This window comes from Pinus tabuliformis, chromosome 4_2 (genome assembly GCF_031772625.1).
Source record: "Pinus tabuliformis cultivar Carrire ecotype Pingquan chromosome 4_2, CPIR1, whole genome shotgun sequence".
NCBI lineage: Eukaryota > Viridiplantae > Streptophyta > Pinopsida > Pinales > Pinaceae > Pinus > Pinus tabuliformis.
Genome location: NC_142304.1, coordinates 297659936 through 297671039, shown reverse-complemented (window position 1 = coordinate 297671039; position 11104 = coordinate 297659936).

Sequence of the window (11104 nt, the reverse complement as noted above, 5' to 3'; positions counted from 1 at the left end):
TTGGTGGTGGCATGATAGTTGGTGTTATACCACCATTCAGCCAGAGGTAACCACTGTACCCAAAGATGTTTCTTTTCTGAAGTGAAACACCTAAGGTAGGTTTCCAGACATTTTTTGACGGCTTCCGTTTGACCATCCATTTGAGGATGATAAGGAGTACTGAGTTTTAGTTGGGTGCCTTGTAGCCTGAAGAGTTCCTACCAAAAATTACTGGTGAAGATCAGGTCGCGGTCGGACACAATAGAAGTGGGCATGCCATGCAATTTGAAGATCTGATCCATGAAAGATTGAGTGACCAAAGTTGGTGTAAACGGGTGGGGTAGGGCGCAAAAATGAGCATACTTCGAAAGTCTAACCACCATGACGACTGACTTGTTTCCTGACTTTGGAAGACTTGTAATGAAATCCATAGAAACCTCCATCCATATTGCTGTCGGGATGGGCAACGATTGTAATGTGCCTGGTGCTTTGACGGTCTCCCCTTTGTGGCGTTGACAGACATCACATTCTGCTACAAAAGTGAGGATGTCCTTTTTTCATGCCTGTCCAAAAAAATGATCTTCTGGTGCGAGCATACGTCTTCTGAAAGCCTAAATGTCTTGCAATGGGGATGAGTGCAATTCTGCCAAAATGCGACTTTTGAGGGTGGATGTTGGTGATATTATGACTCTGTCCCTGTAGCAAAGAATCTCATCCTGCCACAAGTAGCCCTTGGTGGAATTTGGATCCGCCTGTAATTGAGAAATGAGTTGGGAGAGCCCGGGATGTGAAAACCATTCCCTGTGAGCCTCTTCAATCCATTCTAGAATGGGAAGGGAAATTGCTAGCAAGGTACTTCCCTCCTCAAATTGGAGAGATAATGCATCTGCTACACTATTTTCTTTCCCTTTCTTGTAAATGATCTCATAATCATATCCCAGCATTTTGGCGAGCCATTTATTTTGTTGTGGGGAGGATAGGCGTTGCTCCAAAAAATATTTAAGATTCTGATGGTCTGTGCGGATTTGGAAATGTCGCCCCAATAAGTAAGGTCGCCAGGTCTCTACTGCATGTAAAATGGCCATCATTTCCTTCTCATAGGTATATTGGTCCAAGTTCTTCCCACTTAGTTGTTGGCTTGTGAAGGCCAAAGGCCTCCCTTCCTGCATTAAGACCACCCCAAAACCCATACCCGAAGCATCACATTCAATGACAAAAGATTTGGTGAAGTCAAGTAGTGCTAAGACTGGAGTGGAACACATGGCATTTTTGACAGTTGTAAATGCCTGTTGTGCATCCTCATTCCAGAAGAATGAATTTTTCTTCAGGAGTTGAGTGAGGGGCTTCGCTATGCGACCATAATTGTGGACAAATTTGCGATAATAGCCTGTGAGACCCAAAAGTCCTCGCAGACTCTTCAAGGTCTTAGGTTGAGGCCAATCCTACATTGCCTAGATCTTTTTGGGGTCCACCTTGACACCTTCACGCCCCACAATGTGGCCCAAATACTCAACTTCTTCCATCCCAAACGAAGACACCTTGACAAATAATTTATGCTTGCGGAGCAGTTGCAAGAGTAGATCTACATGCTGAAGATGTGCGGCCCAAGTGCAACTATAGATGAGGATGTCATCAAAGAAGACAAGGACAAATTTCCTGAGATATGGTTTGAGAAGGTGGTTCATAAGGCTCTAAAAAGTGGATGGGGCATTACAAAGACCGAATGGCATGACCAGGAACTCATAATGGCCTTCATGAGTTCGGAAAGCAGTCTTTGGAATGTCGACTTCCTTCATGCGAATTTGGTGGTAGCCTGAGCGAAGATCCATCTTAATGAAGAATTGAGCCCCATTGAGTTCATCCAGCAAATCATCAACCACCGAGATGGGAAATTTATCTTTGACTATTAACTTATTGAGGGCCCTGAAGTCTAGACACATCCGCCACTCCCCATCTTTCTTGAGCACCATGACCACTGGTGATGAATAAGGACTGATGCTGGGACGAATGACACCTGCTTCCAAAAGTTCCTTGATTATTTTTTCTATTTCATTCTTTTGGGTGAATGGATATCTGTATGGGCGCACATTTTGGGGTTGGGCCCCTGGAACCAAGGTGATGCTATGATCATGTTCCCCTCTCGAGGGTGGAAGCTCATGAGGCTTGTCAAAGACCGGCAGATGGTTATTTAAAATTTGTTGCATCTCAGGATGAATTGGCGGAGACTTGGTTTTGACTACCTGGATGGAATTAAATTGAGCTATAACTCCATGACGGCCCTTTTTTAGCAATTTTTCCATCCTATGCGAGCTGATGATAGATGGAGCTCCCGCCTGGAGTCCACGGAGGGTATGTGTGGAGTTGTTCTACTTAAAACTCATATATAACTCCTGGAAATCCATTGTGATTGGCCCAAGAGTGTGAAGCCATTCAGCACCGAGGACAATGTCGCACCCTCCCATGTGTATGGAAAACATGTGGGTCTTCAACTGATAATCCCTCATTTGATGTTCGACATTTTCACAGCGGCCTTCACATTTCATTGTGCCCCCATCCGCAATTTGGACTTGGAAGTTAGAAACTGTGCGTACAAAACAATGCACTACTTCCACGACTTTTTGATGGATGAAATTATGTGTACTTCCACTATCAATCAAGACTACTACTGGGAAATGTTTAATAAAACCTACGAATTTTGAGAGTTTAAGGTGAAGAAATCCCTGCCAAAGCATGCAGCAAAATAACTGGTTCGTCAGGGACATTGTCCTTTTGGTTGTCGTCTTCTACCGCCTCATGTTCCTCCAGTGGTGGATCTTCCTCCAATGAGCTGTAATCAGTGGCATCAATTTGAAAAAATTTGGGCTCCTTGCATTTATGACCTGGGGAGTATTTTTCATCACAGTAGTAACATAATCCTTGCTTTCTTCTTTCGGCCATTTCTGCAGGTGACACTTTTTGAACCTTAAGTGTTTGAGTCCAGCTGTGAGCCTGTGGGGGGTGACCCTTAGCGGTGAAATTTGGGCGACTGTACTGGGCTGCTAATGCACGTTCCATGTTACGAGCTACCTTGCAAGCCTCCGTCCATGTGGGAGGGTGGTGCAGTAGGACGTGGGCTTTTATGGCTTCTTTAAGACCGTTGATAAAACATTCTGTGTAGAACACATCTGAGAGACCCCTAGTGCGGAAGGATAAGGCTTCAAAGGCTGTAATATACTCATCCACTGTGCCAGTCTGTCGGAGCTTAGTAAGACGACCCAAAAATAATATTCCTGGTCAAAGCGTTCTGTAAGAGCTTTTTTGAAGGTGGTCCAAGTCACAAAAGGTCCATTGCAACGTTGATGCCATTCCCACCATTGCCACCTTTCATTGTCCAAGTACATGCTCCCCACCATAAGTTGAGTCTCATTATCTAAGATGTTATTCAAATTGAAATACTGCTCCATTTGTGCTATCCATGCTGCTGGGTGAGAACCATCAAATTTATGCATATCCAACTTGGGAGGTCGCAGATGGGATTGTTGTTGGGGGCCCCAGAGGTGAAGAGAATGGCTAGACTCACCCTCACTGTGTCCATTGCCAATATACGCCTCCTCATGGGCTTCCTCCTTGCCCTTCGAGATTATGCTCGGGATTATGCTAGTTAGTCTGTCAAGCTGAGTTTGGAGGGATTGCAAGGATTGTTCAAGTTTGTCCATCCTCTCATTGGCCATAGCTTGAGCTCTAGTTTCTACCATGCACCGACCTGATGTTCTTGAAATTTGGGACTGCCCAAAAATTTTTCACTAAGAATTGAATGGTACCACCGTGCTCAGCTCATCATCCTGATTCTGATGGGCTAGATCACCAATAAGCGCCCCGGTTGATCCTTCCTTAGGAATACTGCAGTCGCCGGATCCTCAAAATGTCAATGCTGCCAAAATTCCTGCGAAACTCATGCCCCGGTATAGGAACCCTACACAACTACTCAAATCAGGTGGATCTAAGAGATCTGAATGGTGGATCGTATAGCTCTGAGCGGTGGAACAGATTGTTGTTACAGATCTGATGGATCTAATAGATCGGAATGGTTGGTCTGCTAACTTAGAACTGCGGGACTGATGTCTGCTGCTGCACCCCTTTGCGCGAGCATACATGGCAGAGATGATGCGTGATCCCAAGATAGAAAATGGAACTATGGTCTCGAGGAGTGTCAGGTGCTACAGATCACAATATACATAAGGGTCTGACAGTAGTACTTGGCCCAATGTTTCAGGGCTCTAACTAAGGAGGATCAACCGTACCCTTAGCCGTACAACCCGACTACCCTATCGTACAGGCGAGTAATGTCTCCGAGTGTTGTTCTCGGTGTACTGTAGTAGCAAGACGGCCGACGGTTTATCTATGGCTAGGTTGCAGAGGAGCCAAGGGGCTTCCGATATAACCAAAAGGTACTTGGAAGACAATCCGTACGCGGTTCTGTCTAATGCGCTACTACTCGAAGGGGTACCCACAGGGGTTACAAGGGAGTCCAACAAGCGTGACCACCTCTTGTATTTCCTACGTGCATGCCTCCCCAAATCCGCAGGTTTATGTGCTCAACAACAAATCCCGTGGTTTAAAGATGCCGGAACACTTTTCTAGCCAAAAAAAAAAAATTGCTAAGAAATGGAGATCCCACTAGCCCTGGAAAGTGCTCTGATACCACTTGTTATGCTCTTAACCTGCAAAAAGATACCCAAGTACAGAATATGCGAATAAAGATACCCAGAACATAGAATAGTGAGAGACAACAGCAAATATTTTATTATTCAGAAAGCAATGTTCACTGGCCTCTTCGAGGGGGCAACCTCCAATAGAGCAGAGCTCAATTCAAAAATAAGACACGATGCTCCTCGTAGGGAGTCTCTATCCTTTATATATGACTCATACATGCAATACCATGGATCAATACCATGGGTTTTATAAATACCATCTATCTAATACCATGGCCCATTTGCAACTAACTATGGTCCCGACATTAATTATGGGTTAACCACTTACAATTATTAATATGGGCTTTATTGACTCTTTACTATGACTCGATCCCACTACATAAATAAGGGGGTTAGGGTGGAACCTAACATGGAAACCATTGTACATGTACTACTAAGAGGCAGATGAACACTTGGGATACCTGAAGACATGGCAACACTCATGGCAAGCAATCTGTCAGTCAAAAACCAAAATGAACATGAGAACTGAATTGCAACATGCCTCGGTGCATGATCATGAAGGTTGTGCAATTTCGTCCAAGAGGTCGGGAGACCGACTGCCAAGACTGCACAAGGCACATTCTAGGCTACTGGGAAACTGACTGACTACTGGAACTGTGCAATGCACAGTCTAGTCTAGTTGTTAATTGTTGGGATTGCGCAATGTGCAATTCCAGCTGGGAAGGACCACTAGCCTAGGTACAGATTTGCAATTTATTGGGCCAAGTAGCCACTGTCCTCCAGAAATGCACAAAATAGTCCTGGAGGCTAGTGCTGGGCCGAGAATACGCAAATTTGGAGAGGAAGGTGAGCCTTCCTTTCCCAGATTGTGCAATGCATCCTTGGTGAAGGTAGAGCTCAGGCCAAGGTTGGCCCAACTCGCCGAATGGGCAACTGAAAGAAAGTAAGTCAGTGAATGCATGGCGACACTAAGTGATAGCAAAAGTGATTAACAGTGCATGAAAAACATGAATGAAAGATTCAACAAACAGATCAACATGCATGTGGGTGAGGCAGTTTGCCGGTTGGTAAACGTCCCTGCAAAACAATTTCATGCATGTGACAGTAGTGAGATAGCAACGAAAACTGAAAACAGAGCTAGGACAAGCTAGTATACATGTAAATGACATTAAGCATTCAAAGAAATCAAGCAAACAATACTCCCACAAGCGAAAACACAAAAAGTGATAGAAATGTAGCACAAGGCATAGGAAGCGAGCTTACCCTAAAACAACTGAGTTGAATGTGCCAACTGCTCCTAGATGTGATGTGAGATGTCAGAGCTGCAAGGTTGATGTGAGGAATGAGCTCCGCAGCATCCAGTTGATGAGTTTTCATAACATCGAGTTTGTGACGCGCATGCCATGAATCTAGGGGAAGTGACACTTGGTGGGAGGTTTCAGAATTGCTCCTTGCGTGTAACCTCCAACTACTAAACATAGATCCCTGAAACAAGGGATGCCTTTGCATGCTGCCTTGGGAGAAGCAACCCATGCATGCAAGTCTTTTTTGCTCAGTCCCAGATGGAACCAATCAACTCACCTACACATGCAAGAGACTGCTTGACTGCTGGAGAAAAATGTGCATTTCAGGCTGGAAGCTGGGCTGGCTGCCTAGGAGATTTGTGCAATTTCTGGGTAGAGCAACTGACTGCTGCCCATATTTGCACAAATTCTGAGCTGAGCAACCTTACTGGGGAAATTTGTGCAAATCCTACTGGGATTGTTGGCAGGCAGGATTGTGCAATTCTGAAGCCCAGTAGGCTGCCAGAGAGGATTGCACAATTTCTGGAGGGAGGGATGGTTGCCCTCCAAAAATGCGCAATTTTCAAGGGAAAGCTGCTCAGCCTGCAGCTGGACCAAGTCCGGGTGAACATCCTATGAGGGGAATGGATCAAGCTATGATCGACAGGATGCCTTTGTGCAAGAAAGACACTAAAGCTTGTGAACTTGACAAGCAAGGCAAGATGCTGTGAAGGTTGGAAGGGAGGCTCCAAAATGAGGTTAAGGCAAAATTTTGGAGGGTGGTTGTAGCCGCTATTGCCAACAATGATAATGAATCATGGTTTTGGAGGATAAAACCAAGGTGCATGGGTGCACACAATCCTACACAACACTTTCCATCTACTCAACTAAGTACCTCAGGTGCCTAGTAATTTCATACTTGAGTTAGGACCACGACATTCCATGGCACACCCAACACATGTGGACGTGGGTGCACACCATGGCATGTGCAATTTAGTTTCCCATCACTACTGGGAGTGAGTGGAGTGCATGACACATTCTTGTGACACAAAAAGATGAGCACACAAGGGAACATGACATGATGGGAAGAGTGTTCGATTATGTCATCTTGAGTGGAGGAGACAAGGAATGAGCATAGGATACATCATCCCATTGGAATGATCATATGTGGAGGACTCTTTATATGTTTTCTCAAGCACCATATGAAGGGGTGTGAACCCATACAAAGTATAGGCTCAAGTAGGAATTGAAGGGTCACATTGGTTCAAGTTTCCTAGGGGGGAATTCTATATATATACAACTGAGTTGGAGTTTACAAGAACAACACACAACACACATTACTTCTCATTGCAAGTTGGAGAGAAAGGTGCAAGCCATGCTGCAAGTTGGAGAGTAAGGTGCAAGATGAGTCGTAGGTGTAGGGTGACAAAAAAAAAAAAAAATCAAGTGGTAGAACTTGGGGTTTCCTATGTGACTCGGATCACTTTCCTACCCTCTAGGAGAATCAGGTAAAGGAAGGGTCATTTTATTATTGTAACATGTTTTTGTAGGATGATTGAGTTAGGAGCTTAATCCTATATGTTTGCAAGCACATATATGTGGCAACCAATAATATTAGATAGTCTGCAAGGGTGTCCCGAAGGGTGAGACATTCAATTGGTACAATCTGAACTGTCACCCAAGTGATATTTTGGCACAATTTAGGTCAATTGAAACCCAAAATTCTTATAAAGTGTTTTGTTGTATTGATTAGCATATAACATGGTTTTGGGGTGTTACGCCATGGGCCTTCCCAATCTTATTTTTGTCTCTTGTGCATATTGACACTTAGTAATTATTGTTTACATGTTTTTTATCATGTGGATGGATGGTTTTTTTTTGGTCAAGTAAGAATGGAGCTTTCTATTAACCGAAACAAGTACATTACATATTTTACAAGGTAAACCAAACTTCCTTGTGTTTACCAAAAAATGGTCCACATGACCTATCTGAAGCAGAGTTAGCTTTACACCTTTAAAACTCAAACCATCCCCTCTATCGGGAGAAATGGCTAACAAAGGTAATACACAAAAATCTGACCCGCAACCCCTAAGGTCGGATTTCAAAATTATTACATTCGTTACCATAAAAAACAGCAGGTCCGCATTCCCAGTACAGCGCCCTCCCACTGTGCTCAATGAACCCCGATCACTGATTGGCCTGACATCCTCCATCCAACTAATTCAACGATCAACGGCTAAGTTTGAATTGTATATTCGCATCCGACCCTCCACTTGCACAACCAAACATCCACCGTTGATATACCCTTCATGGATCCAACGATCCACTCAGATTTCGAGTGGACAAGTAGCTCGAGGAATACCCGCCTGAAAAGCGGTATCCTCTTTCCTCCTTGCTGTATGTGTCATTTGAAGAGTGGAATCAGAGGCCTTCCTTGCAATACCGGCTACCACTTAAACCCCTTCTGAAATAACACTTGTGGTACGAGAAACCACTTCCTCGTGAATTAACTTGCGCGCTCTTCCACCAAGTGATGACCGTCGATCCAACCTATTGGATGCTTCCCGTTCCTTCCTCCCTACGTCATTGATCTTTTTCTTTTCGATGGATTTACTCTTAAACCCCAGTTTCTCTGCTCTTTGCTGAATCAATGTGTCTCCATTGATCCATACAATGATCAATGAACGAACAAACCTGCAGCACTTCTAGAATCGGTCCTCACACCACTGCATCCTTGGTCTTCCTCCGCTAATCTCAACCTTTCCCATTGCTCCATATCTTTGGCAACCTGACAGAGAGTCCTCTAACAGTTTTCCTAGGGGTAACAACTCCCAGACATGCCAGGTGTCCCTTTCCTTATTAATTACTCCTTCGTTCGCCAAACAATCTGCTACCATGTTAGCCTTTCTTTTCACACGGAGAAAGCTTACAGTTTTTAAGGTTTGCAGGTGGGAGTAGATACGGTGAAAGACTTGCGAGAGCCTCCAATGTTTTGACACTTTATCGGTGATGTACCATTGCATATTTTCTTGGTCGCTCTAATAATTAATTCTGAATCTGCTTCAATGATGACATTATGTGAATCTAAATCCACCAATATTTCCAAGCATTGCTCTAGGGCCATGAGTTCTGCCATGTCTTCCCCAAGTGGCCATGAAAGATCTTCTTAATTTGCCCCTGTTCATCTCTTATAACACCTCCAAAACTAGCTAACCCTGGGTTTCCCTTAGATGCTCCATCTATATTGACCTTTAAGAAACCATATGGAGGAGGCTTCCAAATGTTTATATCTAAATTTATTCGGCTCACTCCCTTGATAATGCCCTGTGGGCTTATGAACTAGAGACCCAAATGTAGTAGAATACTCGCATCTTGGGGCAGAGGAGGGTCCTTAGGAAGTGTCCTCAACAAACTACTGACTATGTCTTTGAGCTGCCTTAAAATTTGTCAATTATGTGTTGGGTCTTGCTTGCTTTTTCTTGAAGATCCAACTATTGCGCTCTTTCCAAACATTCCAGATGACAAAACCTGGAACCAGGGTCCAGGCTTTATTAATAATTTCATTCCCTGTGAAGTTTTTCCTCCAATTCTTCAAAGTGTTGGAGATGTTGAGTTTGTCCCTATCAATGTGCCTAAAGATTGAGGCCACCCATTCCCACACGATGGAGATGAAAGTGCCAAGGTTGAGAAGGTGATCCATCGTCTCCTATTGTGAACCACAAAGGTAACATTTGAATGGTCCAATGAAGCCTATTTTCAGGAGATTCTCCCAAGTTAATATTTTCCTTTGATGAACTAGCCAAATAAATAACTTTATTTTTCATCCAGTGGGGTCTCTACCAAAGATTCTTCCAAACTTGATCAGGATTTAGATAGTTAAATCCTATTACTACCTGTTTAGCTTCTTTGAAGTTAAAGTTTACTTCAGTGTTCTTTCCCCGTCTTAGTTGGTCAAGCAAGGAGGATACCAAAATCCTCCTATGCTCTAGATCCTGGGTAAGAGAGTCTGCCTGGGCCCTCAGAGGACTCTCTTCACTGTGGCCTAGATCCTTCAAATTTCTCCATTTTCCATTGTTCCTTTCCTGGTCCCAGAAGTCTTTTACCATAAGTAGACCTTTGTTGTCTGTGTCATTCTTGAGAACTGCTAATTTATCCTTATACAAGTTAGGTTCCTGCTGTTATTTTTCCTCCCAAAATCATGCCAGGCTCCTAGCTCAAATTTCCCAGAATTATGTTGCTAAACAATACTTTTATTTTCCCAGGAAAGGTTCCAAATGTGGGAGCCCTTAATGTGCCCTGAGATTCTAATGTGATCTTTCTCCTACCAATTCTTGGCATATTTTTGTTTCCAAATCTTAGCCCAAGGAGTTGTCGATTCCTTGATCCATCTCCACCAGAGTTTAGCTCCCAAAACCTTGCTAATGGTTTCAGGATCATGAAGCCCCAAGCCACCGTGGCTCTTGGGTTTGCAGATCTTGTCCCAGACTACTAAAGCCCATTTCTTTTTCTCTTCTCCTTTGCCCCATAGAAATTCCTTTGTATGCTCCTGATCTACTGCTTGACTCCTTTAGGAGCAGGAAGAGTTGAGAACATGAATATAGGAATGGCCTGCAGGCAGCCTGTGTGATAACAAGGCACCCCGCCAAGTTTAAAGACCTGCATGTCCATTTTCGGATCTTGTCCTATAGTTTATTTATAATTGGCCTCCACACTTCCTTGCTTAGAGGTTTATCTGTGAGAGGTATGCCCAGATATTTGGAAGGTAGTTGGTCCCTTTGAAACCCAATAATTCTGGTGATATTTCTTTGAATATCAATGTCAATGTTAAAGAAAAAACTTTTGATTTGTTGAGGCTTACCTCCATGCCAGCAGCCATAGCAAAGTCATTCAAAATTTGTTTGATCGTTCTGGCTTCCTTGACTATAGGTAAGCCCTGCAGCATTATGTCATCCACAAATTGCTAATGTGTGTTTGCCGCTCCATCCAAGGTGAGTTTGATGCCCTGGATTCTTCCTTCGGCATTAGCCATTTTAATCGCTCTACCAAGCCCTTCCATCATGAGAACAAAGAGGAAGGATGAGAGTGGATCCCCTTGTCTGAGACCTCTGGAGGGTGTGAAGAGTCTTGAAGGAGCGCCATTAAGCAGGATGG